The sequence below is a fragment of the Cydia amplana genome, chromosome 2 (genome assembly GCF_948474715.1).
Source record: "Cydia amplana chromosome 2, ilCydAmpl1.1, whole genome shotgun sequence".
NCBI classification, from domain to species: domain Eukaryota; kingdom Metazoa; phylum Arthropoda; class Insecta; order Lepidoptera; family Tortricidae; genus Cydia; species Cydia amplana.
In genome coordinates, this window is record NC_086070.1 from 14,518,785 (window position 1) to 14,544,390 (window position 25,606).

At 37.0% G+C, this 25,606-nt stretch overlaps 1 protein-coding gene and 1 long non-coding RNA gene across 4 annotated transcripts in view; one reads left to right on the forward strand and one right to left on the reverse strand.

Annotated features, from left to right (window-relative positions):
* Nucleotides 1-18,392, forward strand: part of LOC134658818 (uncharacterized) — a 73,514-nt gene extending 55,122 nt beyond the window's left edge. Inside the window, exon 2 of the long non-coding RNA XR_010097741.1 lies at nt 18,296-18,392. This is a non-coding gene — a long non-coding RNA (uncharacterized LOC134658818). The remainder of the gene's footprint in view (nt 1-18,295) is intronic.
* LOC134657875 (protein MTSS 1) overlaps nt 1-25,606 on the reverse strand; it is a 169,634-nt gene that overhangs the window by 78,599 nt on the left and 65,429 nt on the right. The window lies entirely within an intron of this gene.

A 25,606-nucleotide genomic window follows, 5' to 3' on the forward strand; every position in this document is an offset into this window, starting at 1 on the left:
CGTTGGCGCTAAGGAACATGTCTCTCAACAACTCAGTTGCTTTTTTTGTTACTTCAACAAAGGGTCAAACTACGCATACCTATTAGCTTTTTTGGCTTGTTTTTTTATAAACAATATTGTTTCAATGCATTTCAAGTGGCAGAAAGAAAAAGTTTACTAAACATCATAATAAATATAGTAATTAAGTGACTTTCTGTTCCTAGAGGACTTGAACTCTAAGCTGGTTTTCTATGGCTTGATAAGCTGAAAACTACTTATGTTTAAAATTTATTGCATCTTTTGGAAATCTAAAAAAAAATCAAAATAACAATATATTTATAATGTTCATATAGATTTTATCGATATTGGTTTTTATGGTGTCCCATCACTAACTATGGTAGAGTGATACCAGAGTAATAAATTAAAAGTGCCTATTTATGGAAAATGACGGCAGTAAATACCTTAAAATAAATAAAATACAATACAAATATTGGACATGTCAAATAAAAAATATACGATAGAAACTAAAGAGAAAAATGAATTTTCAAACAGTAGTAGGGTAGGTGCGTTAGTTTTCGTCCAGCTCTAGTTTTCGTCCACTTGACGAAATTGAATATAAATCTACATTGCTGCACAAATTTGGACTTAATGCAATCCTTAATGTCGAGACCAGGGATGTCGCGAATATCCGCATCCGCATCCGCAGCCGCGGAACTTCCGCATTATTTTCAACATCCGCATCCGCATAAAATCGATGCGGATTTAATGCGGATACGGATGTGGAACAGGTCGGTACAGCAACGTCTTAGCATCGGCGTAAGTGCTAGACTGCTAGGTAATTTAGTCATTAGCCAAAAAAACCTATTAGAAATGAGCAGTCAAGCGTGGGTGGGACTTAATGTACGGAACCCTTGGAACGCGAGTCCGACTCGCACTTAGCCAGTTTGTTGAAATAAAAATTACTAAAATGTAATATATGACGTTTTTTATGTATCTATCTTGACATCCGCATCCGCGGATGTGAGCCTTTAAAAATCCGCATCCGCATCCGCAGATGTCAAAAAATCGGCATCCGCAACATCCCTGGTCGAGACAATGTATCTATCTACATAAAAAAATGTATTTGGCAAGTAGCAAATTAAATATCAAATATGTTATTTGCTAATCTGTCATGTGGACGAAAACTAGAGCATGGACGGAAACTAGCACAATGACCCTATATCGGTAATATCACGTTATTTATTATTTATACCCACCATTTATTTGATTGAATGGATTATGTTGACATAAAAATAAGGTGTTTTAGAAAAATAATGTGTTATACAGGGTGCTTCCTGTAATAGGAGCAATAAATTAAACTAAAGGCTGTATTCCTCAAACTGACCAACATTTGTTCAGCAACTTCAAACTTCAAACAAAAAGCTTTTAGTATGGAGTAGCAGAGAAAGCGCTTTTGAAATAACCCGACCAAATTACGTAGGTTATGTTTGGTAGGTTGTCAGGAACGTCAAAAAGTGTTTTTAATTTGGTCGCATCACGTATGTTCTGTCCCTCACGGGCGCACGCGTATAGCTCATCTAAGTATATAATACTAGGTATATGGCCAAGACATGCAATTTTTTAGCTGTCACTGGAAGAGCGTAAATTAAAAATATTTTAGTGATGGTTGAGCCATTTTCTTCGTTATGGTTTGGTTATGGTGCTGGAGGAAATTAGATTATAGCCCGAATGAAAACACATGCCTGCCCTGCCCTGCCATGCCCTGTTGTGAAAACCTCCAGAAAGTGCGTTGAGTTCTGTGTTATTTTGTGCAATATGGACGCTATTTTAGAGTAAATTTATTTCGTGGTAGGTATCTAATAAGTACCTACTTTTGATAAGGCACGCCACTATCGATAAATCTGCTACAATGCCTAGACTATGTGCTTGTATTGTGCGTAGTAAATTAATCATATTTTCTTAATCATGTGTTTTCTTGTGTGTGAATGCTTTTTCACCACACTCGCTTTCTTTTCTATTGTTTACCTAAAATTGTACTTTCCTAGCGATAATGTGATGTAAAACATGTATGCAATAAACATATTGAATTTAATATTCTGTTTTTTTCTTTATTCCATTATTGATAACATTAACCTTTTCCACATAATGTTAGGTCTACTTGGGCGGTTTACAAGAACATTTGTTGTTTGATTTCTTGTAAATAATTAAAGGTTTTTGTTACAAGAAACCAAACAAAAAATGGACTTGTAAACCGCCCGAGTAGACCTAATATTATGTGGAACGAAAGTACACGTATGGATGCATATGTAGTTGTGCACGCACACAAACATACTTAGTATCGGCGGAGAATCAGAGATGGCTCTTTCAAATGAGTTTCCATAAAATGCTTCAAGAGGGCTCTCTTTACCTATATACTTACTTTACTCTTTGGTTGCCAGATCGAAAGGCGCTATTATCGGGAAAAAATATCAATTTATCGGGATTTTTGGACTTAAGTCGGGAAAAAAACCATTCAAATTAAAATAGGTAATTGTATTATTTAAAAAAGCGGCCAAGTGCGAGTCGGACTCGCCCATGAAGGGTTCCGTATTTAGGCGATTTATGACGTATAAAAAAAAACTACTTACTAGATCTCGTTCAAACCAATTTTCGGTGGAAGTTTACATGGTAATGTACATCATATATTTTTTTTAGTATTATCATTCTCTTATTTTAGAAGTTACAGGGGGGGGACACACATTTTACCACTTTGGAAGTGTCTCTCGCGCAAACTATTCAGTTTAGAAAAAAATGATATTAGAAACCTCAATATCATTTTTGAAGACCTATCCATAGATACCCCACACGTATGGGTTTGATGAAAAAAAAATTTTTGAGTTTCAGTTCGAAGTATGGGGAACCCCAAAAATTTATTGTTTTTTTTCTATTTTTGTGTGAAAATCTTAATGCGGTTCACAGAATACATCTACTTACCAAGTTTCAACAGTATAGTTCTTATAGTTTCGGAGAAAAGTGGCTGTGACATACGGACGGACAGACAGACAAACATGACGAATCTATAAGGGTTCCGTTTTTTGCCATTTGGCTACGGAACCCTAAAAAGCAACGATATTTTACATTATTATTTATTGGCACTACGTCAGCTGCTCTGACCATAGACGTTTTTATATAAAAATAGTATAAATTCTTTGAAATTATTGTTTTATAATGTAAAGCTGTTTTTCGGGACAATTTTCACTTTATCGGGAATCGGGAACACATGCTAAAAATCGGGAGAATCCCGCCAAATCCCGACCATCTGGCAACCCTAATCGCGACACAACATAATATGACGTTTTGGTGCTAAACTATTTGTATGTATATTGCTCCCACTCCCACTCCCATTCCCAGTCCGAGTCCGACTCCCACTCCCACTATTTTATCTAAATCGGTTTCAGCAACTTAAATTTGTTGGTAGGTACCGATAGCAAATACCGATAGCATCGCCACCTACCGGGTCCGATTGGTTTTTCAAACCATCCCTGTACTAAAACTTTCTCCAGACTGTAACAAACACTTTTCTGGAAACCGCAGGCGGTTTGAAAAAAGTTGATCGACCCACCTAGTGGAACTCTGCAACATAGGATTGATTGAACATAGGATGACCAAAATAGCATTGGCCTATGTTGCACAAAACCTGAGTTTCACTAGGTACAGCCAGGGTTCAGCATCAGCTCTATCTTGGGTACTGCTCTCCCAAGTGCTCATCAAGATGTGACGGAAGACCAAAATAGCGTGGGCCTATGTTGCACCAAACCTGAGTTTCACTAAGTACAGCTAGGGTTCAGCATCAGCTCTATCTTGGGTACTGCTCTCCCAAGTGCTCATCAAGATGTGACGGATGACCAAAATAGCATGGGCCTATGTTGCACCAAACCTGAGTTCCACTAGGTACAGCCAGGGTTCAGCATCAGCTCAGATCTATGTATACTAAAACCTTCTCCAGAATGTAAGAAACACTTTTCTGAAAACCGCATCAAAATCGGTTCAGCCAAACGCGAGATAATCGCGAACAAATATACATACATACATACATACATACATACGGGTCAAACTGAGAACCTCCTTTTTAGGGTTCCGTACCCAAAGGGTAAAAACGGGACCCTATTACTAAGACTCCGCTGTCCATCCGTCCGTCCGTCCGTCCGTCCGTCCATCTGTCACCAGGCTGTATCTCACGAACCGTGATAGCTAGACAGTTAAAATTTTCACAGATGATGTATTTCTGTTGCCGCTATAACAACAAATACTAACTAAAAACAGAATAAAATAAAGATTTAAGTGGGGCTCCCATACAACAAACGTGATTTTTGACCGAAGTTAAGCAACGTCGGGCGGGGTCAGTACTTGGATGGGTGACCGTTTTTTTGCTTGTTTTGCTCTATTTTTTGTTGATTGTGCGGAAACCTCCGTGCGCGAGTCCGACTCGCACTTGGCCGGTTTTTTTTAAGGCGGTTAAAAATTAAAATTGACCGCATTGATTACTAAATTAGATAAATACGCCCATTAAAAATCATCGCACTGTTGTGTTATTATAACAGTGTGTATGAATATATTTTAACCATATTCTATACCATGTGCCTTATTTCTTTAAAACATTGGATCACAATTTAATTGTCATAATATTTTTTCCAAAAATACTTCAATGTCCCTCTTAATCAGCCGTTCCAATTCAGCATAAAACACCTTATCATAGTACCTACAGAAAAAATAAATTCGATTTACCGTTTACGTGAGATGCTCTTACCAACTTAATAGGTAATGCTGTTGAATAGGGCTCTACCGTCGAGTGAACGGTCTTAGATATGTCGCAGGGAAATGATCAAAACAGAGATTTGAACAAATCTCTAAGGGATATGATCAAATCACGCAGGATGTTAAAATGGCGAATCCATATCATCATTTCCCTAGAAAAAATCAGTCATTTGACCAAATCACTGACTCTGTTTAGTGAAAAGACAAAATCGGCCTATAAACGCGAAACGCTTTTTCATTTCACTAGATTTGTTTAGGAATTTGACAAAATCCCTAACCACAACAGTAAGTTGACGAAACGAACTCAAAAAGTCAACTAGTTTTATCATTTCGCTAAACAGGTTTAGTGAAATGATAAAGTCTCAACTGGAAGATGGTATATGGTGATTTGATTAAATCTCTGAACTAATTTATTAAATAGAAAGTAGGTATGTTACAGCAGTTATTTTAAACTGCTGTCTATGTTTTTCTAATAATTATCTGGTGCTTTGTTTCGTGCACGGTGTGAAATAATTAATTTGAAGTAGAGGAAAGTACTCAATTAAAATTACGTTTGACGCACTTGTAGCTTCGTTTTTCATTACCGTCAAAACTGGCAACTTTACCATCAGAAGGTAACTTTACCATTGTCTATTGTAGTAAGAAAGTATGGTATAATTATAGTAATTAAAAAGACAAACCCTCTTAATAATTAATTAAATATAATGTTTCAGTTTACAATCACCTATTCTTGTATTCGATTAAAATAATAAACAACTTTGATACCTACAGTAGTATTGACATTTTATTTTACCATTTCACTTAATCTAGTCAGAGATTTGATCAAATCGCTTAACTGTAGAGTAAACTGTTTTATTCTGTACTTGCTTTCGTCATTTCACTAAACCGTTCAGAGATTTAATCAATTCACCATATACCATCTTCCAGTTGAGACTTTATCATTTCACTAAACCTGTTTAGCGAAATGATAAAACTAGTTGACTTTTTGAGTTCGTTTCGTCAACTTACTGTCGTGGTTAGGGATTTTGTCAAATTCCTAAACAAATCTAGTGAAATGAAAAAGCGTTTCTCGTTTATTGGCCGATTTTGTCTTTTCACTAAACAGAGTCAGTGATTTGGTCAAATGACTGAATTTTTCTAGGGAAATGATGATATGGATTCGCCATTTTAACATCCTGCGTGATTTGATCATATCCCTTAGAGATTTGTTCAAATCTCTGTTTTGATCATTTCCCTGCGACAGATATATAGTGAAGTCTGACTTTATAGAGCTATATAAACATTTTGGTCAGATAGTGATGGGACGTGACTGCATTGTCGATAAAGATCTAGAATTCCGACATTCGTGTCTTGTATAACTTGTATTTCGTGTTCGGACTTGATGAAGTTATATAAAATTTGCAACCTGCATCTTCTATCTTATTTACGTGTAGGATCTAAATTGGAATATTCGCAAGAAAGCATGACGAATCCAAATGTAATTATACTAATTATGGTTACCTGGTCGTATAACGCCGGGTTAAGCTGCAGTTGTGTCTCTAAATTAATATAAGGTAGTGCTTAATTTTACTACACGAAGTATATTGACACTCCTACTTCTCTGGCTTCAAGCATAGGGCGTGGGCGCGTTGTGAAATCGGCCAAACCCTGATCCGATAGGCCTTACTTATTTAGGAAACGGAACAACATTTAATGCAATCTATTGCTTCCTTACCCGCTTTGATGTTACAAAGATAGATTGTGAAGATAATGATACATTATAGATTAGCATTTAGATAGAAATAAACACGTTTAAATAAAATACTGAACGTACCTACGTAATTTCTTAAATATAGTATTGAATATATGGCTTCATAAAGAAACCATTTATTATCTTAAGACCATCATTGAAAGTCAGAGAACACTTACATCATTTGAAAAACCAAAGTCAATAACAAAGAATCACCAAAGGACTTTACAGTACTTATTGTATAACATTAGCATCTAGCATGCAATAAGAACAATTAGCCCATTACGCAAGCATCTAAACAAGACGCCCAATTAGATGACGACATCAGAGTACACAGAACCTAAACGGAGACCTTGACATGCACTTTTACTTTGAGATATGCATAATGTATGGAATTTAACTATTGTTCCGAACGTATTATTTAATGCAGTATTATTTTGTAATATCCTGATGTCTTTACCTGAACTGACATTTGCTTCCCCTGCGAGTTGCTGTTGTTAATTAACAGTAAATAATATAACAGTGGTAATAATCCAAAGGCCCGCCCTTTACGATCTCGTATCACAAAATTTACTTTCTTAAGTATATTAAGGAGCGTCGAAAGTCCTGTATGATGCAAATAATGCAATTCATTTCGTAGTTTGTTATAGACATAATAATATTGTATGTCAAACGAACGCGACGTAGCGACGCAACGCCCCATGATGATTTCTATACGAACGATTTATATGTGTATTGTCCAAAATAACACCATTGAAGCCTTATTTGGCGTTTAGTAGTGAAAGCAAAATGTTGGTTTGTTAAATGCGGTTTCCTCTTATTGACGTAGCCATATTATTCTATGGACAAACGTATCCTCACGTTCGTTCGCATTTCTTTTTACCCAGTTTACCGACGTGTTGTGGCAAATGAATTTTCGTTTCCCTCTCCTGTGACACAAACGCATTCTATGCGTGACAGGCATAAATAATAACTCCACATGTCAACCCGGTTTTATAGACGTGCTGATACAGGGATGGTAATAATTGGACTATAAAATATATAGGTCAAATCAAATGGCCGCGATACCATCAGTATATGTAAAGACGGCTTTCAAACGTCGAATAAGAAAATACATAGGACTAAATTGATCAGATTTTGGGAGCTTCACGGAGGAAGGTGTTAGATGTTTTAAGTCTACGCAGATATCGTCAGTCAGTTTATTTTATATTGATTTAATTATTTATACCTAATGAATTAAAAGTTCCTTGTAGCAGTTATGGCGCATTCTAATTTTGAAGTAACTGTGCAACAATAATATACAATGCAATCCGTACCCTTATTCGTAGTTAATCAGAAATGACAACCATAATATAAATAGTTATATGTTTTTAAGTTTATTTATAGTTCACTGTTATCTACTGTGATTTTGAAGTAAGAACTGTACACAATGCAATCCGTACCCTCATTCGTAGTTAATCAGAACCATAATATAGTTTAAATGTTTTAATGTTTTTAAGTTTATTTATAGTTCACTGTTATGTGCTGTGTTATTTTGTTTAGAAATAAATGAATTTAATTTTAATTATTAACACATCAACATAATGAGGTCATCCAATTCTGTCCTTCCGGCGGACCTTGTGTCCAAAAGGGCTGGCGCCTAGCCAAACCAAAGGGCCTGCTGATTACTAACTACCTAAAAGAACAGTTACGCAACGGAGTGCTGATGAGAGATCCACGAAGAAAAAACAATCAATAAAATTTATTTTATTGTATACTTTTACCTATGTTTTTGGCCAGAGTAGAAAAGAGTTGTATAAATATAAAACATTCTGTTTCTGGGCTTTTTCTAAAATAAATATCGAAAACCCGATTCTTTCAAATCTGGACGTTCTTGGGCTCATTCTACTCAGAATCGACAGCACTCTCCATCCTACCATTAAAAAAGGTGTCCCAAAATTTTGTATGAAAATTGTACATTCCACTACGTCACGTTTAGGGCTTGCAATTCGAATATTCGAATTTGTCGAATATTCGACCTGTTTTGATATTCGAATATTCGGCCGCTCAGGTTTCGAATATTCGAATATTTTTTATTACTATAAAAAAATCTATGTCATCCGCTGTAGTTAGAGTTTCTGTGTGTTTTACGGGTATTTACAGTGAATGAGGAACGATAGGTACCCAAACACGAAGGAAATAATATTTTTACAGTATTCCTCTCGATAGACTTCGTGAATACAGTGAAACCTAACTCAATTTAAAAGAAAACGAAATCAAAAAGTATGTTATTTTTACGGTGCGTAAGTTTTAAGTTAAAGGGTCATTCTGTTTATTCAGTACAAGCGTACGTTAAGCGAATTTTTGAAGTCTAAACCTTGTCACTTATCGCAATTCTCAAATTTAATCATACCAAACCTGCCCAACTTGGTAATCTAACCATGCACCTTTAGCTGACGAATAATCCACTCAGTACTCAACTAACTTTTTCCCTTAAATATTCCAATATTATATAATTAGCCGACCATTAGGAATAATAACTTGCCAAAACAAATAAAGTCAATAAAGATTCAAAATACAATGAAATTAAAGGCCTTTTTACAGGCTTCTGAGTGATTACAAGTTAATTTAAATCGGAAAATAATTACCTACTAAAAAAAATATCTTACATACCTAGGTGTTTGGATGGTTAAAGTTATATTATTTCACGCAACGACGCATTTATAATAAGTTTTATCTAGAAATATTAAATACGTCTAATTTTGGCGTTTTACTTGTTTTTATAAATGTGGGCATCTTATAAATAATAGGATGATAAAATCTAGTAAATTAAGTGAATTTCTGCCAAATATCCTTAGTTTTAGCAATATGTGAAAAAAGCTTTTGAATAAAACGATAATAAACCGATTTCTCGTTCCTTTTCTTATTTTTTATAATATTCGAATAATTATTCGAATATTCGAATACGTCGTCAGAAAAAGTCGAATATTCGAATATCTGAAAGTTTCGAATATTTGCAAGCCCTAGTCACGTTACATACAAGTGAAAATTTTTCTCATACTAAAAACGTGACGTAGTGTAAAATAAATGCCATACGATAAATAAATAAATGGAATGGACATTTTGGGACATCTTTTTTTAATGGTAGGATGGAAAGTGCTGTCGATTCTGAGTAGAATGAGCCCAAGAACGTCCAGATTTGAAAGAATCGGGTTTTCGATATTTATTTTAGAAAAAGCCCTTCTACGAGCTGTACAGAGCCAGCAAAGCAAAACCGCCTATTTTACCGTATTTGATTTGCAAAGGGAATCTGTAAATACGTGCAATTCTTTCGAGTACACTTGACACATTGAGGAGCCTGACACAACTGTTTGGAATTCGACGAAATGTAGGTCGACGTTTCTTTTGGAATCCAAATTTCGGAAATTTAAAACTTTTACATTGATAAACAAAATCTTTAATTTGTAAATAAATGATTATTCCTTTTAAAATCGCTGATTTTTTAAAATAAATATTTTATTAAAGCTGATTTTTGAAAGTTTAAGTTAAAACGGAAGCTAATGAACCAAAGCGGTATTTCTTATAATCATGAATAGTCAAAATAAAAGTAGCAAATTGTCATCATATATGTAGGTAGTAGGTACTTAACCTTGTCGGGATTATGAAAATAATTCCGAGGAAAAAATATAATATATTCACTTAGGAACCTTTTACCATTCCTCGAATATTTTTCCAGATATTCCAGAAGTTTTTTAGTAAGTAGTCATTGTTAGAGCAAAGCTGAATATTTCGTGCGCAAGAAAACAAAAAAAGCATGAATTTGAATATGCAAACACATGTCCTAGCGGCTACCTTTGCTTGGCGAGAACCCTTTCGACTCACGAAACGATTGCGACTGATGTAAAAGCCAAATCCGATTTCGATGTAACTAAAGACCGATAGGCTACAACTACCATCCAATTTATTTACATACAAATTAACTTAGAAAGTCTTTCTTCGTCAATATACATTTACCAAATTTATTTAAAGGTGCTTTTTAATTTTCGTCTAAAAGTGCATGTTCGTCAAACTTTTTAAGTACCTAAGTAAGTATATATACGTAGATAAAGGTTGAACACGCCAAAACTGGGGCACACAAAATGTAGTACAAAATTATAATAAAAGTGAAAAAGTATATTATGTTTTACACATTTAATAGCATATTTAACGCTGTTTAAAATAACATTCCATATTTTAGATTTGGTCTACACAGTAAGCCATTTTTCTAACTTTCCTACGTACACGGCTCATAAGACTTTGCACCATGTTAATAGAACACTGTCTTGACGCCCATGTCCACATCTTTTGTAGTTCAGGGACCGATTTTACTCCGCCGCCTTTCTTTTTTAAAATTCCCTTCATAATACTCCAGTACTCTTCAACGGGCCGCAGTTCCGGACTATTTGGGGGGTTGCACACTTTTGGTACCACCACGATCCCATTTGCAGCATACCATTCCATCACTGGTTTTGAGTAGTGGCAACTGGCTAAATCTGGCCAAAACAAAGGTGGTGAGTCATGCTTTCTTATGAAAGGTAGCAAACGTTTCTGCAAACACTCTTTTCTATAAATATCGCCGTTTATTGTCCCGGTAGTAATAAACGGCCGACTTCTTTTCCCACAGCTACATATTGCTTGCCAAAGCAGGTACTTTTTTGGAAATTTCGAACGTTTTTTTAATTTACACTCTTCAGGGGCGTCTACTCTACTTAGGCTGGTATAGAACTCTTGCCCAGGAATTTGTTTAAAGTCACCTTTTATGTATGTTTCGTCGTCCATGACGACGCATGCAAATTTGGTTATGAAATTCTCATAAAGTTTTCGAGACCGTTTCTTCGCGGATGAGTTCTGTTTCGAGTCTCGATCTGGTGCTGCCTGGGCCTTATAACTCCTTAGGCCAGCCCTACGTTTCACTTTTTGAACATAGGACTGAGACATTTTAACTTTTTTAGCAACATCGCGAGACGAAATCTTAGGATTTGAGGCAAACATGTTCACCACCTTCTCGTCCTTTTTTTTATTCTTGACACCCTGCACGCCTCCACTTCCTGGCTTCCGATCTATTGTTAGGTGCGCACGGAACTTTTTTAATACGCGACAAACCGTAGATTGAGGACATTTCAGTCGTTTCGCGATATCTCTGTAGCTCAGTAATGAATTTTCTACGTATTCGTGCAAAATTCGCTCGCGTTGTTGATGTTGTTTGCTCGACATTTTGACAACGAATAAACATAATTTAAAAAAACTTGATAACATTATAGGCCAGTGTCTTGTGACCAAGTAGGTGCCATAAAAGTTTGTATATCTCTATTATTTGCATAGCAATAGTCGATTGTACATGCCCCAGTTTTGGCGTGTTCAACCTTTAGGTAGTCTCGTTTCGTCAAATCTGAAACGCTACTTAATTAAAATGATTCCCAATGTCATTGTATGACTTTACAGTAACTACACCGTAACGACTACGTGGAGTGTAAACTGGACTGCTAAGGCATGCCATCCACACAGCGCGGCGTTGTTAAGTAACCTTTTGCTTGACAATGTCACCCATACCACCCGTACTGTTGATACAGTTGTTTTAGGCGGGAATTCTTACACACACCTTCATTGAGTTACACCTTCTATGAGTACGAGTTTTATAATCTTCATAAATATGAATTTGTATGTATCATACCATTCCCATAACGTGTAAAGAAGCTATACCCATACTATGCATGTTGTAGCAACTGCAATGAAACTGAGACTTGGCTGATCTGATACTCTGGAATTTAAAAAAGTCTACTCCGTATCCAACAACGACGACTCTATCTGATTAGTACCCAAGATATCTACTTGATTGTAGGTATCAATAGTAAAACGATAAAAAAATGTGCTGGAGTATGGTACATACAAACAACAAGTAGTTATGTTTACATTTTACACCTTATTTCAATGCAATAAATTGACCGTCGCCTTTGATTAATAGAAGTAATCTGAGAGTGTCCACACAATAAAGATAAGATTATTTTCCAAGTAGGCATGTTACAATGCGCTTATGAACGTCAAATAAAGCTACGAATATTAATATTATGCATCCTTCACTTACGAAACTGAAGAATACTACGATCAAACAGCCATGGAATAATATCTGAAACGATATAAGTAAGAAGAAGTATAGGCAAATGAGAATAATTACCATTGATAATTATATGGTATACCGAACAATAATAGTACACAAGCTTGAATTAAAACCATGCGTTGCATCTTCTGACTAAATAAGGAAGATATTTTTCTGACATTAAACAGGAACAAATTGTATATAGTTACATAATAATAAAACACACATGTACCAGTGGACAGTGGACACAACTGTATAAACATAACTTGAGCGTTGTTTCAATTGCATAGAATCAATAATTATAAAATTTGTCTATAATATTTGTCCATACCCAAGTACCTACACGTTTTCTTTGCGGAACAAAATGTGATAAAATACTGATTTTATCGCAATGAAAAAATGAGACTAAATCTATATATATATATATATATATATATATATATATAAACGTGAAAGACCTGACTGACTGACTTAAATCAACGCACAGCCCAAACCGCTGGGACTAGAAAGTCCAAATTTGGCAAGTAGGTTGCTTATAAGGTCTAAGGGTCCACTAAGAAACGATTTTTCAAAATTCATAAAAAAAAAACTCTCCTGCGCGTGCGAAGCTGCGGGCAAAAGCTAGTTTCAATATATTTTGTCAAATATCGTGATATGTATTTACTGATTTTGTTATAAGTAGACAGTAATAACAATGGCAGATGTATGTAATGATTGTTAATTGTAGAAAATAAATAAATCGTAGGTCATGCAACGGCAATTGTAGATTTTTTGTCATTCCAAATAATCGCATTTCACAAAATTTCTACGTAAATACACATTAATTAACTTTAAATAAATGGAAGCAATAACTGAGGAAGTTTCGGTCGCCTGCGCATGGTGCTGGTGCTGCAACGAAGGAAACTGATTATTGAAGAGAGCACGCGTGTGCATCCGCGAGGGGTATGGCGAAATGTATAGATTACCCGCGCCTTATGAGGCGAACAATCGGAATTGCCTGTCAGACCTGTATAGTCTAATGTACAATAACTATCAATTATATGATATGTACATAACTACCTACAGTAAGTACATATCTACCTACAATATGTAGATGGGCTCAACAGATATGTTAAGCCTGTATCATTGTATCTTGTCTACGGCTTTTTGAAATGCAGGTACAGTTAGGGCCACCCCACATTTGGCGTCTTTCGGGCGTCGGCGTCTCGTCAGCGCTATAGCCGCTGCTCGACGCAACTGCGCAGCGACGTCATTTTCCATAGCGCTGACCAGACGCCGATGCCCGAAAGACGCCAAATGTGGGGTGGCCCTTAGAACTCTTACAGAACTCTTAGGAAAACAATTACGATTAAAATGGGTTTTATATGATATAATGATTGTATCATCCATTACCTAACCACTAAATAATTTATTTTTTATTATCACATTCTAATAAAAGAGATTGTTTACAAATAAATTGATAATTTCATTCAACAAATACATGTCTCTTACATACCTACGAGTATATGGCGCCAGTTACACCCGTAACATCAAAATCCAGTTACTAAATTGATTTGACCGATAATCCATTTATGGGTATCTAATATAGACTACCACTTAGCCAATCAGTTGTATTGAAAACCGGTTCCAATCCAACAGTTATATCTGCAAATATCCGAACAATAAAGCAGTTTCGCCTCGCAAGCGAAATAAAACCAACAGCACTCATTACCCGCCTCGAAGCATTATGTTATTTGCCCCTGCGAGCTGCGGTCGGCGCCAAACGCTTACAGCGGCAGCGTACTTATATTACCTACGTATTATACGATAAACAGTTGCCAAGATTCGGACACAAACTTACCTAATTATCAAATGGGATTAGAATTAGAATGATCTGCTGATAAAGATGAGCAATATGAGCATACCAAAAAACCGGACTGTTAAATGCCAAAATCATAAAGAAGACAAGACAAGAAGAAGACAAGACAAGAATGCGCCACACCCAGCCGGGGACATGCCCGCTCCGGACTAGCCGGCATACCAGGGGACGAAATTTTAAGGGAGTGACACGCTCTGGGATGGGGAGGGATAGTTACAATCAGCCGGCTATGCAGCCTCAAGCCAATATTGGAAGATAGGTGGGGTAGGTTATGTCGTTGAAGGAGAGCGTTGGTGATATGCTGCTCGCCGTTTCCGTTTCGATCTTCGTAGTATCTTGTATCAAGCGTCGATGTTCTCATGAGATGGCATTTGCTCGTCGATTCGAGGTGCTGTTTCTTCTTCGTCTGATTCGCTGTCGGTTTCGTCCAGTTGATATATTTCTCTTGCTGCTTAGATGAATTCGCCTTCGTCGTCTGCCATGTTGATCCACTCAGATGGATGCCTGGTGCAATATTCCATGTCCTGTGTCAGCGAGTTTTCCCAAGTGTAGATTGGTCTGCCAACTTCAAGTTTTTTGGCTCTATAGTTATATGCTACTTCTAGGAGGTGCGGTTTCGGCCGTCTTAGGATGTGTCCTAGGTAGCACATTCGTAGGCATTTTATCCTTTTGGTTATTGTTTTGCCGTGTAGTATATCGCGAATCTTACTGGGCCTCGATGTTGTTCCTGACTGATTTAGCATGTCTCTTAAAATTATTCGTTCGTATCGTCTGAGTTTGAGCCGCGCATTTGAGCCCGTACGTGATGGTGTTCACGCTGGCGTCCTGTAAATGGAGACAATGGCAGGCTAACAACCCTTGCGTAGGTAGTCCCTTGCGTAATGTATTACTGTTAATGACCGTATTTTGTAGAACTACTATGAATAGTGCCAGATGTGTACTCTTTTACAAATAAGTTGCGTTGGTATTGTTTCAACTAGTTGCAGAGAGAAATCCCTTTTTTTTGAGCGGCAGATGTGGATATTTCGGGCTTTCCGGGGAGCAATATGCCTTCGGGCGGGCTTCGTCGGGTTATTGTGAGTAAAGTACCTAGGTAATACTAAAGATCGTTCTTGTTATATGTAAGTAGTTACGATATAGTTTGTTTTATGATAATTGATTCTCTGGAATACAACATATATATATTATTCTGTACGTATACGATTGATATCTTGTTAAGGTAGGATAATTTACCATTTCAGGATATCATTTAATATTATTAAATGTGGAACAATGGCACCAAACTAAATTCGTGAATAATAAAAACGGACTAAATTGGCTATGAGATCAGCTTTCCTACTAAATAATCGCGCTTTGGGCCAAAGCTAGCTCGATGGTGGTAGGCTAGAGGTACTGGAATTAAGGCTGGCAAAATAAGGCGTTATTAATAAAAGACTAGGTAGATGAAACTAGATATAACTGAAATCAACTGGTAGGTAAGTGATCTACCTTCCTTATAGACCTAAAACGATATGAGTCGGTAGAAGCCAACAGTGGCCTGTTGGTGCTGGTATAAATTAAAGCTGGGAAAACTATGTGCAATACTTGATCTATATACTATACCGTTTATGGAGTACTATCTAACAATTGGTAGTCGGTTGAAGGTAAATATGTGTCCCTACCTATGTTATTTATTCGCTTATTTAAGGCTCTTTAGGATTAACAAGCGGCTGTCGAAGAGTAGACCTGTCAAAATATGTCTAGTTATTATGTAGATTAGGGTAGTATTATGGGCCTAGCTTTAGTCGTAGTTAGGTTGCCTACATAGGGTAGGGATATAGGTTTAGGGCCTGATGGGCGCCTTTAGCCTATGAGCAAGCAGATTCGGAGCGATCTCACCAAGTTCGGCCGTGGTGTAGGCGGGGACGACAGACACCGCGTCTTGACGTTGGACCGCTGATGAAGCAGCGATCGCACCTACGATCGTCACGGTGGGCTTGCGCAGGCACGGACCGCACACAGATTAACGCACTTGTACACGTAAATATTTTATAATTGGGGTGCACTGATAACCGTAACTATAAACACTTTCACGGGATTTTGTAATTTAGTAAGCAAGCGACCCGAGAGCTTTAGCGCGAGATGGCTCTTAGATGTTGGCGCGGCGATGCTCGACCATCTCTGTTAAATGCCAAAATCATAAAGAAAAAGATAAAAAAATAAGTCCCTTTTACTGCCAAACACGCATACGTATCCTCGTGGGGGAACGGATAGATATATTTTTTTCGTTGATATATTTCCTAAAAACCTTGTGCGCGAAGATGCGGACAAGGAACGACGAACGATGCAATATTTATTAAAATATTGGCTCTCTACCTATTACCACCAACTTACCACTGGTAAAAGAGTCTAAAAAATATTCGTAGTATTTACTACTGAAATGTTCCTAATGGAAATACTTAACCCAAAAATATAATGCGAATAAACTCTCCAAGTTCATGTCTTGTGCCAAACACGAAGGGTCAGGGTACCGCTACGCTAGCCGCGCCGGCGCCGGTACTCCGCTTTCTGCATGCTGCCATTGCTGCCACAATGAACAGCTTATGCAATTTCTTATTAAATACCAACTTAGTGACAAATTACCCCCTTACAAAATTAAGCAGGCGAATAACAATAAACATTAGAACTGATAGCTTTGCCAGCATCGATTTGTGCACAGTAAACGACCAAAGCAGTTTAAGCTACGATAAACTATCTTTAACTTTCAGGTCAATTGAAATGTATTCCATTAAACGAGGATTTGTGCTGAAACAATTATTAGATTATTACCTACTATTGAAAGATTAAAGAAAAACAAGAAAGTAGGCTTTCTTGTGACACTTTCGTATGTAGTCGTATTTGTGTAAGGGTTAGCTTAATTGCCTTATTTTACGACTCGCTGTACATTGTACAATGTGGTGCATTAAGAAAAAAAAGAAAAACGCTCGTAGGTCTTTGAAAGAAGATCATCCGTGAAGTAGGCATTTGGGTCGAGAATGGAATTGGAGACGTGACACGCATTGGTAAAACAGGTGCTACAAAAAGTGCAATAACATTTATCTTTATAACATTATCCCTACTCATCAATAATTAAAAAAACTAATCCTTCACTGATAAATACAGTCATATTTGAGGCAAATGTCTGTTAAGTGGTGACATACTGCCGGACACTGTGCTGGTTAAATTGGGGTGACCGCAACATTGGACACAAATTGGCCTCCAGCGGAGACTGTTACGAACACATCAACACGCTGCATTACCCTTTATTGATAGAAGGTCACACTTATTACCATGAGAATTTTCATGTTTTTGTTCTCTGTTTTATGTATACACATACACTTTGCGTACCAAAAGTGAATTATTATCAATATGTATACAGGGTGCTTCCTGTAACAGGAGCAATAAATTAAACTAAAGGCTGTACTCCTCAAACTGACGAACATTTGATCAGCAACTTTTAAAAATTATGAATTCTTTAGACTTCCTGTTTTTCATACAAAATAAATATTGTCTTCAATGTACGCTGACATCAGTGTGTTTGACGTTGCTTGTCACGCTTTAAACATAACAAAATTTGCAATACATTGCGTCTTAGAATAAACTTTAAAGTGTAATAAAAATCAAAACATGAGTTATTTTCAAAAGTTGCTGAACAAATGTTGGTCAGTTTGAGGAGTACAGCCTACAGTTTAATTTATTGCTCCTGTTACAGGAAGCACCCTGTATAATTTAAATCAATCAATCAATATGTAGATAACAATAATCGTATACACATATTTACAGTAATCAGACTGTTTTAGCAAAGAGAATTTGAAATAGAGGCGAATTGTCAAAGTAAATTATGTATCCACAGTAAATTTACTGCCATCTTTCGACAGAAGATTAAAACTGTTAGAACGCCATTTGACTTTGATCTTTGAACGTCAACGGTAATGCACGGTACCTATCTACCAGTTCATAACAAATGTATATATGAAAGAAAGCTTTTAGGCATGCAAGTTAAAAGCTGGTGTGGAAACAAATGTCAAGTGCGTGTCAAGGGTCTCAGCAGTACGTTCACCCAGTCTTGCCTCGGTGCCAACTATTATGGCCTCACAGCATCACACTAGTGCACTTCCACTCACTTACAGTGCCCTAACTTTTGTAACACGTACTTAACCGCTAAAACGTGACGCATTAGTAATAGTAGTCAACAATTAAGATTTTTAATATGTGCTATAATTTATAATTTTGTAAATTTCGTGACAGGTCGGCAACATTCAATATTCCGATGAAGAAATAGAAAAAATGAAGATACTTCAGTTTTGTGAAGTCCGTTCTTTTTTGTTCGTTCGGTTTCAGTGCCAAACCTACTTTTAAACCTACTACTAAACTACTAAAAAAGTTTTTTGTAGTTACGTGCGCGTTGTAATATACAGATCATTATGAGGGACTTACACGGAACCAACATATTAACGCACGCGGGCACGCGCACGTACGCTGCTGCAGCCGGTATGCTCTGGCCTTTATGGCGACAACTGCGTAAACTGAGACGATGGTTCGTTTCCAGCTTATTTTTTTCTTTCGTACAAGTAAATGACATCCATTTCAAATTATCATAATAATCATAAAATAACCAATTTCAATGCTAGCACATAATATTATGTCCAAATACAAAAGGGAATAAACAAAATATCGAACAATTGTGCCCATTGAACCATCAAAAATGTGGATTGAATACTTTAAACACACGGAACGAACCAAAAGATTTTTTTAACAAAGCTCTGTACAGACCAATGCCTGCGTACAAAAGACGCACTCCCATGCATTTCGCTTTGTATGTTCCCTTCCTTTGATTTGGAAATAGGCACTCCTATAGTCTGTATATGCATTTTACCATGGAACATCTGTAAAACAAGCCTTTTTCCGAGGACTTCGACATTGGACCACGAGAAAGAAAAACGGATAAGAGAAACGAATAAGATAAGGTAGATAAGTCATTGGTATTAGCAAGCAGAAGCATCTTAAGTTCGACATTCAAATCTTTGTTGCACAAATACAACATCCTGCTAGCGTTAGTTTTATTGGGTCACTGCTTTTCAGCAAACGGCGAGGTATCTGCACTAAGTATAATCTGTCAACACAATATACAGCGAACTCTTATACATATATTATAAAGGGTCAGCAACGCGCGTGTCACTAATTGTCAACATCGTTGTATAGACAACAGTAGTTAACAGAACGGTTAGTAGTAATACCCTAATGGACAACGTGAGTTCCATAATTTCCGCCTTCCCCGGGCAGGCGGGCATAGACGCGTGAAGATGCGTGTTCATACTTAGGTGGATAGTGCAGATCGCGAGATGCGGCATCACGCGCGAGCTGCTAGTAATGGGAAGAGAAACTTGCATCGATAGACTGAAAGTATATTATACTAAACTACCATTATCGATTGCCGACAAAATAATGTCAAAATCAGCTCGTAAATAGCTCAATAGAGTATAGTCAGGGCCGGATTAACCCTAAGTCAGAGTAGGCAACTGCCTATGGGCCCCGCCTCGGCTAGGGGGCCCCGACGGCCCCGGCGGGGCCCGCGCGCGCCAAAAACAATATTTGTTTCAAATGGCCAAAATTCATAAATATTGTTTTTATTGTACCTAAATATTTATACCTACTTACTTAATGTCCAATATCAGTTTCTCAGATACACAATCATTAGATGATTATGTAAATTATGTTATTTTATAGATTTAAAGTCTGTAATATCCAGCTCGATTTTCAGGCTCCCGAGGGCCTAATATCTCCGATTGGTTCGTGTCAGAGCGCTGCTTTCTTACAGTTCGACCTTCGGCGTCGCTTTTTAACAAATATAAACATTGATTTCAGAAGCTTGGCCTTTTGCCTCGCATGAAAGCTCACCTCGCTGGTTATAAGTACGCTTCGGGCTTGTTAAGTAATGTGGAGATTGCTGAGCTCGACCTTCAGCCTCACTTTTTACCTCCATGTTTGGTTTGTCTTCCAAATCTCCTCTTCTTCAGCTTAGCCTTTAGCCTCGCTGCGCCAAGCTCGGCCTGCGGTCTCGCTTTTTAATACAATGGACATTGGTTGGCGTCTGTGCTCTAGCTGAGCTTATCCTGAAGCACGGCTTTGACCTCGCATGAAAGCTCGGCTTACTGGGGAACTTCGGATTTTTAGGCCCGGCCCGGCCTTTTTAACACGCTTTCACAATTTTTTTACAAAAAATTTCGCGCTCGCTGCGCTCGCGTTTTTTTGCTGCTTTTCTGGTTGACCCTGTACCTACATGCTAACTTGACCGGTGAATGAATTGTAATTTAAACCTATGGAATATCTTTATTATTACGTTAATTTTAAACATGTGGCTGTGCGTATGGTATTATGTTCGGACAATCGCTGTTCAGCCTCGCACAATATTTAACTACCTATGGAGAAAAAAAGGGCTCTCCCCACACTTGACGCAAAAAGAAATCGGCAAAAACTGATAGAAAAAAGCTTTATGTCCACGCAATAAGAGCGAAAAAGACATCGCTCGGCATGTTCGTATCGGCTCAACCGACACCTGAAGGTTGAAATTAAAACCACAAACTTACTTCCCTGAACTGAAAAATGAACATTAAGTAAATGTATGCAGAATTGACTGTAAGGGCCTAAGGGGGCCCCGAGCATTGCACTGCCTAGGGGCCCCGACATGCTTAATCCGGCCCTGAGTATAGTAATAGCTCGTAGAGAGCTGCATCACGAAGCATTGTGAATTATTTCTTGTCAATCGAAAATTTATCAGCTGACTGATTAAATATATGATATTGTAAGTAAATAAAAATCTCAGCTGCCTGTTTATCGGAGAAAAGATTTTCAGCTCAAGTGTTTACCACCAACTGACTTTTTTGCTACAGGACAACTATTCATAGAGTCTGTGCGGAAAGAGAAGACTCTATAATAAATTGACAATTGGGAAAAACATTTTTTTACGTGCCTGGTAGACCAACGATTGATCAGCCTACCAATGGAACCGCAGCTATTTGGCATTCTAGGGTGGATTCAATTTTGACAGAAGTACATTTCATTCAGTGCAATATTTAAAGTACACAAATTTGTAAGTATACAAATATGGTTAACTGGTAGACAATGCCTTTATACCTTAATTCCGTCATTTGCATTTATTTTAATTGGACAAATAAAGTTTAAATAAATAAAACAAAAAACTTGTTTATCGATATCAATCAACAACCAACAGCTCACTCCGCACTACTGCGAGCTGCGGCTGCGGTACGTTGACCCCGCTGGTCTCAGCTTTTTGCTTCCTGTCAACTGCTATGATGCAGCATCCGTCACCTCACACTTGTCTTGTCATATACATACAGAATATACTGATATACTGAGTAATAAGTCGGTTTAAAATGTCTAACTGGAGCAAATTATGTACACCATATATACTCTTACTTAGAGTTGATTTAAACTAACTTAGAGTCAACTTAGACCCAATTTCGAATAGACTTGACTTAGAAGTGATAGAGTCGACTTACTCTTAGTTAGTGTTGATTTAAAGTATTTAAACTAACTTAGAGTCAATTTAAAACAAAGTGTCTTTAGAGGGTGTCATATTTGAAAAAAGGTTCTAATTAATTGGATACAATTTAGAATGTAAGTCACGTTTTGTTTTATTAACCGTTGTGCTGAAATTTGTATTGAACATGTATTATAAACAGTGATCGTTAATTTTCCAGCAATTTTGGTGCAGCATAGTAAAAATAAAGGATTTTCTTAAAAAAAATTCTAGGGAGAGGATTGGTTAAGGTTAATATTACTGTTATTAACCCTAATTATCTATTCAATTCAATTCAATTCAGTTAATTTTGTCATGTAGGTATACAAGATACACTTATATTCCACCTAGAATAGGGCATACAGATGTTTTTAACCAACAATGCTGCACCAAAACTGCTGGAAAATTAACGATCACTGATTATAAATTATTATAATGATTACAAAAGTTTTGACGCTTTAGCTGCTTTTGTATTTTCAGGCTGAATGAAATATCAAATGGTCCGCCAGTCGGTCCGACGGATGGCCGAAGAGCGGAGTTTTAGTGATAGAGTCCCGTAGGCATGTTTCCGGTATAGTATTTATATTTCGGATACAATAGAATCTGAAACATAAAGTATAGAATGAGGAAAACTGAACATTTTTTAAGAACACTCAACAGATGTATGAGGTCGATGGTTCGTATCTCAAATACTAGGCTAAAAACAACAGATTCTCGATTTGGCTCATTAAGCCTCGCAGTAAGATTGAAAAATTGGTTGTCATTGTTTTCCCAGATAACGGTGGGAACATTTTCTAATCACTTTCTTCGAAAGAATAGACAGATGCCAATGTGAGGTACCTAACGAGATATGTCATTTGTGTATAATATAAGAAAGGAGGCAATAAATAAAACGGCAAAGACCAATTAAATGAAGCATGAAAAGTAAAAAAGGCGTTCTTAAAGTAATTGAATATAGACAATATATTACAAAACCGGCGAAGTGCGAGTCGGACTCGCGCACGGAGGGTTCCGCACCATCAACAAAAAATAGAGCAAAACAAGCAAAAAAACGGTCACCCATCCAAGTACTGACCCCGCCCGACGTTGCTTAACTTCGGTCAAAAATCACGTTTGTTGTATGGGAGCCCCACTTAAATCTTTATTTTATTCTGTTTTTAGTATTTGTTGTTATAGCGGCAACAGAAATACATCATCTGTGAAAATTTCAACTGTTTAGCTATCACGGTTCGTGAGATACAGCCTGGTGACAGACGGACGGACGGACGGACGGACGGACAGCGGAGTCTTAGTAATAGGGTCCAGTTTTTACCCTTTGGGTACGGAACCCTAAAAACGACCAAAATAAGGTCTTTTGATACGAATCCCGCAGCTTAACTTGATATTTACAGTAGGTAAAAGTACGGATTGAAGGTTAAAGACACTTTCGCCTCGTTTTCAATCAAATCCCTGTGATACCACTGGAAACCATAAAATTAAACTGGTTCATACTCGTACATCATTTGTATAGCAATCAGTCTTAGGCCGATCAATAGTCGCTATCGCAATAAGTCACGGAGACCTGGCCACGACATCGGTTGTGACCACAAATTCAATACGAGAAAGGCAAGTAATAAATAAATAAGGCTCAATAATGTTTAAAAGCTTTTGTAGAGGACACAATGTTCAAGCTGAAAGTAAGTGACCATATTTGAAAGCAGCAGAATTGAAAATAAAAAACAGTGACTTATTTCACGAATAATGAGTGTTGCAACAACAACCAACCCAGTCAACCCACAACACATTGCGTTGCGATATATACCTAACAATAATAAGTAACATAAACGATACATTTTGACGTTTGTTGTAAATTTGGTTTTAGTTGGTTTAGTTAGAATTAAAGACATATTTTAAGAATTAAGACGACAAACGACTTTGAACAGTTTGAACGTCTACCAGCCCCTTAAAGGATCACTATAAACTTTGCCCTTAGGCTCCGAGGCTTGTAATCGTTGGTTTTTTACTCAGCGGTTGCTTCCAAAAATAATGTAGTAGGTAACTGAAGTCACGTATTGTTTGTAGATGGAGCTATAAACGTCTGGAATGTATGCGGCGCGTGCGGCTCTTGTTTATTGACTGTGTGTGGGAGGTTTCTAGGGGAAAGTTTTGATTACAATTCTTGATTAAGACGCAATAAAAAGGGACTGAACATATGTAATCAGCTTGAACTTTGACAGTGGTTAAAAATGGTTGAAATGGTAAATTAGCTGTTACTTTGGAGGTATAACCACTCATTTTTGCGCTGTTTCATGTCTCTCTTAGGTGTGATTTCTAATAACATCAAAATTGAAGTCTCAAAACATACAGTTTCATCAAATATCATGTGATATGGTTATTCGATCAAGAATTTGCCCAGTGTTTTAATTCAGCAGAAGAAACAATGTCACGAAATAATATTATATCACCCGTATGATCTTTTATTGCCGTTTACCGAATAAATAATAAAAACCCTCAAAGAACTATGCCAAAGGGGTGATGAAATCGAAAAATTAAGTTTGGTTTGGTGAACTCCTTACTGAACTACAAGGATAACAATTTTTTATTTAATATATTAATTCACTCTATTACCTATTATATATTACCTATACAGACATAGTGTAAATTCACCAATGACAATCAATGGAGAACAATATATACATATTATTTGCAAAAAGCATTCACTTGTTAATTCTAATAACTTTGCGTTATTGTGGTATAATTATTAATACAATTATTAATTCTTAAACTGGGCAAGTATTACCAAGAGACTGAATAATGTGACAAGTAACGGTGAACCACTGCGGTCAACGCGACGGTTATAGTTACGGGTTTGAATTACGATATGTTAAATGACAGACGAGTAAATTGATGCACCAGTTACATTAACATCTCAGTGGCATATATTCCGGAAAGTTTGCATCTCAAAACACCTTTTAAGGCGCTAGACGCTGTTTTTGGCCGAAAACTCTAACATTCTGGAGTCTATATCTTCTTAACGGTTCAACAAAAAAATATGAAAAAAATATATATGATTTTACGTTTTATGTACAACATTTCTAACGTTTGACTTGTTCCCTATGACTTATAGTTTTTCCAAAAAAGGAACATTACGACAGGCCGTTTTGCGACTAACTTTGCCTATTTCTAGTAAACGGTTTATTCGATTAAAGTTATTTTTAGACTAGAATAATTGTTTTAACAGATACTACAAATGCAACGTAGAATAATGTTAATAAATATTTTTTTTTTAAGAAATCGAATATTTTTCAACATTTTGTGCGTATGTAGCTCGAAAAAGGCGTGGCCGGCAGTCGTGTGCTAGCTTTGAGACGAGGAGGCTGTGTCGCTCGTCGCTCCGTGCCTTCCTTGTATTCTGCATGCTTGTTCTGAGCCGAGGTGCTATAAAATTGGAGTTATTGTGGCCAAAGATTAAATAACTGCAGAATGTTGATTTGGTTGTGACGCGCTTTAGCGCGCGCAACACGGTGTTTCGCAGCCTATTATTACGAACGTAATGACAATATTTCCACTTATGTTTGAGAAAAGCTTCATTTGAAA